General features: G+C 36.7%; 1 pseudogene; it reads right to left on the bottom strand.

Moving 5' to 3' along the window:
* Positions 1 to 2,674: 2,674 nt before the first annotated feature.
* LOC106875226 (cytochrome b-c1 complex subunit 2, mitochondrial-like) overlaps positions 2,675 to 6,234 on the bottom strand; it is a 67,203-nt pseudogene continuing 63,643 nt past the window's right edge.

The raw sequence follows: 6,234 nt of genomic DNA, 5'->3' as shown, positions 1-6,234 counted from the left end.
AACGATTCTTTTCCACTCTAGGCAAAAGGCCCGAAATTTTGGAGAAGGGGTTAGTCGATTAGATCGACCCCAGTATGCAACTTAATTTATCGACTCCGAAAGGATGAAAGGCAAAGTCGACCTCGGCGGAATTTGAACTCAGTACGTAGCAGCAGACGAAATACCGCTAAGCATTTCACCCGGCATGCTAACGATTCTGCAAGCTTGCCTCCTTAACCTGCCACCTTGCCAATAATAATAATAATAATAATAAAATTTTCACTTATAAAACACAAGAATGTTAGAATTCCCTATATTCCTATTCCCCTAAATCATTTTTCAAAAGAGCGTGATAAAGGAAGAACCTCCGAATAAGTCGAGCCGTCGACATAGTTTCGATTACCAATTATAATAATTTTACTTTCGTTTACGTCATTTCGTATATTTCCTGTTTCTTATTTCTCTGAAGATATAGAATATTTTTTATATTGTTTGCAAACCAATATTTTACGAAACCAATGAGAATATGTCACTGCTTTTTGAACTATTCTGTTCGTGAATTATTTTAGAAAGATTTTTATGTAATATTGGATAATTATCTTATGAAAATAATGATAAAACAAAAAGAAGCTTAAATAATTTTGTTGTTATGTCACATAAATATTTCTTTCTTGTAATTGTTTGCATTTGCGTCATTTCAAAATGGATAAGTGAAGATAACTTTCATTTTTACATAATAAAACGAAACAGAAGCATTGTGTAAATTGCAAAGAGGTTTATCAAAAGCTTTTACAAATGTGAGAAGATAAATTGTGTCTACGAACAATATAAATGAGGAATGCAAACATTAAAAATATCTGACAAAAGTCAAAAGAAAACACTTGTTTACTAAATACAACGAAACAATGTACAAGTTAACTCCTTGAAATTCATTGTCATATCGATAAATCAAAACTATCCTTTTTTTCCCCCCGCTTTCTTATTTCGCTCATTGGACTGCGGCCATGCTGGGGCAATGCCTTGGAGGGTTTAGACGAACAAATCGACCCCAGTACTTATTGTTTCTCTTCTTTTCTCTTTCTTTTTTTTTAAGTCTGACTCTTATTCTATCGATCTCTTAGTAAGAAATACTAAGTTATGGAGACGTAAACAAACCGACACCAGCTGTGAAGCAGTGAGTGGAAGACAGACACAAACACATAGACAAACGTATACGCATACTTATATTCCTATATATATACATGCATATGTATATATATGTATGTATATATAAATGTATATATATATATATATATATATATATATATATATATATATATATATATATATATATATATATATATATATATATATATATATATATATATATATACATATATATATATATTCTTTTACTTGTTTCAGTCATTAGACTGCAGCAATGCTGGGGCACCGCCTTGACGTTTTAGACGAATGAATTAACCCCAGGACATTTTTTTAAGCCTAGTACCCATTCTGTCGGTCTCTTTTGCCGACCCACTAGGTTTCAGGTACACAAACACACTAACATCGGTTGTCAAACGACGGTGGGAGGGACAAACAGAAACGCAAAGACACGCACACAGATATATATACGATGGGCTTCTTTCAGTTTCCGTCTACCAAATCCACTCATAAGGCTTTGGTTGGCCTGACGCTGTAGTAGAAGACACTTTCCCAAGGTGTGACGCAGTTAGGAAGCAACTTTCTTACCGCACAGCTACGTATATATATATATATATATATATATATATATATATATATATATATATATATATATACATACATATATATGTGTGTGTGTGTGTGTGTGTGTGTGTGTGTGTATGACGGGTTTCAACAGTTTCTATCAACCAAACACATTAACAAAGTAATTGTCGGCCCAGGGCTATAGTAGAAGATACTTGCCCAAAGTGACACGCAATGGGATTGAACCCAAAGCCACGTGTTTACAAAGCGAGTTTCTCAACCATACTGCCATGCCTACACCGAGTAGATATTGATACAATAAGCTCTAGGCTTTAAAAAATAAGTCCTGGGATCGACTTGTTCAACTAAAACCCTTCAAGGCGGTATTCCAGCATGGCCTCAATCAAATGACTGAAACAAGTAAAAGACTAAAAGAATATATGTATGTATGTATGTATGTATGTATATATGTATGTATGTATGTATGTATGTATGTATGTATACCTTTATGTATTTGTATCGCAAGATTCTTGATGTGAAGTCGTGTGTTGAAACAGATATTCTTATATCTGGGGACGGTCATTTGGCCAATAAACATACTCTTTGTTTTTTTTATCTTCACTTTAGCTTTATTATTTGTATTTGCTATTGTGAGGCGGCAAGCTGACAGAGTCGTTAAGCAAGCCGGGCAAAATGCTCAGCGGCATTTCGTCCGGCTTCCTGTTCTGAGTACAAATTCTACCGAGCTTCACTTTGCCTTTCATCCTTTCGGGGTCGATAAAATAAGTACCAGTCGAGCACTGGGATCGATGTAATTGACAAGTCCCCCCCCCCCAGCATAAAATTTCAGGCCTTGTACCTATAGTAGAAAGGATTATTTGTTATCGTAAGGCTGGTAGAATCGTTAGCACGCCGGGCAAAATGCTTAGCGACATTTCGACTGCCTTTACGTTCTGAGATTAAATTCTGCTGAGGTCGACTTTGCCTTTCATCCTTTTGGGATCAATAAAATAAGTACAGTAGCAGTTGCCATATAATTCTCAGCCTCCACTCGAATTTCACCGCCATAATATTTTGCCTTTGCATCAGAAAAGCCAGACGAGGGACTGCACTGGAACTGGTCAACCAAGTATTGAAGATGTTCATGGTCAACTCCAATGTCAACAATTGCCAGTAATCTGCTACATACTGATGCAAAATCTTAGAAGAAAACTTGCCAATCATGCTGTCAGATACATAAATGGAGTTACCCAAAGTATTCCTAAAAGCTGCATAGTGAAGTAACTCAAACACCTGAAGAGGAAGTTGTGTCTTCAGGATAGCCTTGTCAAGTGTCATACTGGCAGCAGTCTCTTTTATCTCCCATGGTTTGAAAGCTCGTATGGTCATTGCATTTTTCACCATTCCTATCACATTATCAAGTTCATCACGAAGACAATCAATTTGATAAGTAATAAATTCTCGTGAGGTTGAACAGGTGTAATTGACACCAGATTGTTGCATGGTTCTAGTCAAGCCAAATGCTGTGCTCTCCTTTGTTCCCATTCCAGCTATATTTCTCAAGAGGTGACTAACTCCTAAGTTATCTCTTGATTCATACCTGGAGCCAGCTTTAACCACAATAGACACATGCTATGACGATATAGGAGAGTAATTCTCCAAAGATGCCACAGATATACCATTTCCTAACTTAGAAACCTTTGTAGCTGGTTGAAGAGAGCTACAGGTCGACTTTGCCTTTCATCCTTTCGGAGTCAATAAATTAAGTACCAGTTGCGTACTGGAGTCAATCTAATCGACTGGCCCCTTCCCCAAAAATTTCGGGCTTTCTGCCAAGAGTAAATAAAGATAATATTTAATGCATCTCTCAGTAAAAAGTTCAATACCAAAATATACTAAAAATATTCAATATTGAAACAATACTAAAAATTTCAAAATTACAGACACACCAAAAATATTAAAAATATAATAAACATATATGTTCGACAAATTATGAAAATCTATAAAAATATATGAGAAATATATATAAACCTATTAAAGGGTACAGTCCTACTTACTAGTAAACGTTAGGTTAACAAACGGTGTTAAAAAAGATTATAAGGTGTCTAGAGTATACTGTATAAAGTAATAAAATATCCAGAGTATAGTGTATAAAAAAATTATAATTCGTAGATTAAGCATTGGTTTTTCGTTGTTTTTTCAAGGTAAATATCAAATTAATTCTCCTATGGCCATTTCTGGGGAAAAGTAATCCTTGTAAATTAATAGATGTTCATATCCGAAATTTTAGATAACTGCCTCCATCATCAGGGAGTATTATAAGGGGTCGCATCTCGCTTAGTATTAGAAAACTTAGACGCTCGGGAAAATGAAAAAGTCTTTTACGTTTCGAGCCTACGCTCTTCAACTGAAAGGAATAAGAGAAAACAGAGAAAGAATGAAAAAAACTTGTAGATTTAGCGGTCAGACAGTCAGACATGTAGATAGATAGATAGATAGATAGATAGATAGATAGATAGATAGATAGATAGATAGATAGACAGATATATTCGTATGATGGAGTCGTATATCGCGTATTTTTGCGTGTACCTATATGCTTATAAACGTGTGCATACGTGTACGTTTATGTGTAAACGTTAGCTTAAACATTATCTTTTGTGGTATTCATTTTGGCACTTTCTTTATCCAATTACTTCCTCTATAAATCTCACTCACACAATATACATGTTCATGTGTGCGCGCGTGTACGTGTGTGTGTGTGTGTGTGTGCACGTGCGTGTGTGTGTGTGTGTGTGTGTGTGTGTGTGTGTGTGTGTGTGTGTGTGTGTGTGCAAATTTTTATGATTGTTTGGGTCAGTTTGGGCGTTTGATGTCATCTCCCTCTCTCTCTCTCTCTCTCTCTCTCTCATTTTGCCTCTCTATCTCTTCCACATACACTATGTGTGTTTGTGTGTGTGTGTGTGTGTGTGTGTGTGTGTGTGTGTGTTTACACAGATATGTACTATGTATTGTGTAAATATATATATATATATATATATAGGGAGAGAGAGAGAGACAGACAGACAGACAGACAGACAGACAGACTGAGACAGACATAGCTAGATAGATAGATAGATAGATAGATAGATAGATAGATAGATAGACAGACAGACAGACAGACCGATCGAGTGATAGAGAGAGAGAAACTTTCTCTTTGCCCTTCTTATTCTCCATTACATCTGTCTTTGTGCGTGTCTGTCTGCCTCTCTGCCCATCTATCTATCTATCTATCTATCTGTCTGTCTGTATGTCTGTCTAGCTATCTGTCTATCTACCTATCTATCCACCTCTCTCTCTCTCTCTCTCTCTATCTATCTATCTATCTATCTATCTATCTATATATATATATATATATATATATATATATATATATATATATATATATATATATCAGCTCTCTATCTATTCATTCCTGATTTATTCTACCCATGTATCTACCCATTTCTCTGTGTCTCTTCAATCAGCTCTGTAACCCATTTATCTCGGTCGTTGTCTTTACCACTCTTTGCTTATTCTCTCGCTCTCTCTCCTACTCTCTCCCCTCCTCTCTCTCTCTCTCTCTCTCTCTCTCTCTTTCCCGCTCTCTCCTTCTAACTCACTCTATCAACCTTAATCTTTCGCTATCACTTACTCATTCTCTCACTCTCACCTAACAACCTACACCTGTTTCTTTCCTATTAACTCACCCCCTCATCCGTCTACCTCCTTCCTCCTCCCTCCTCCAACATTCATCTAACTGCAAAGCCATATATCAGTCGTTTATCTCTTTTTCCTCACCCCCGCACAATAATTCTGCTTTGACGAAGATGGCGGTTGTGAGGCTGAAATGGAGAAGAGAGTGGTAGTAGAGATCAGAGTTTGGGATGTAAGTTGGAGTGGGGGATGTTTTGACGCGTTGAACCTGTTCTTATTGTAAGCGAGATGAAAGAGGAAGTCCAGTGTAGCATAACGAGCTGATGTTCTGCTGGACTTAAGTCGCAACTGGAGCACTGTTTTGACCAATCTCAGAAGACCTTGTGGCTTTTTGATCACCGCATTTTGTCGAATCAGGCCATTCGAGCGGGTCAAACGGGTTGAAAGGGCAACAGTCAAAGTAAGAGCTCGAGCGCTTACCTGCAATTTGGGGACAGACGGTTAATAAATGCGTCTATAAGAATAAACGAATACAATAGCCATCCTTCAACAACGTCGTTTTACTCGCCACCAACAGTTTTACCACCACAACCGCTATCACCGCAGTTCTCTTACTTTATCTATCTTCAAATAATGTTGTTTATAATGTCTGGTTATTCCTCAGGTCCTGCATTTATTATTTCGAATTCTTTTATTGCCTAAATAAACTGAAAAATAATATTACCGAGATATTAATTAATGAAACTAGATTAAAATATAGATAATGTTTAATAATTTAATATCCCATAATTCTCTCCCTCCTTCTCTTTCCCTCTCTCTCTCTCTCTCACTCTCACACACACACTCTCTCCCTCCCCTCCCCCCTCTCTCTCTCTC

Source organism: Octopus bimaculoides, chromosome 6 (assembly GCF_046866305.1).
Source record: "Octopus bimaculoides isolate indiv1 chromosome 6, ASM4686630v1, whole genome shotgun sequence".
Taxonomy (NCBI): Eukaryota; Metazoa; Mollusca; class Cephalopoda; order Octopoda; family Octopodidae; genus Octopus; species Octopus bimaculoides.
Note: the sequence above shows the minus strand (reverse complement) of the source record. Positions and strands in the feature narration are given on the sequence as shown.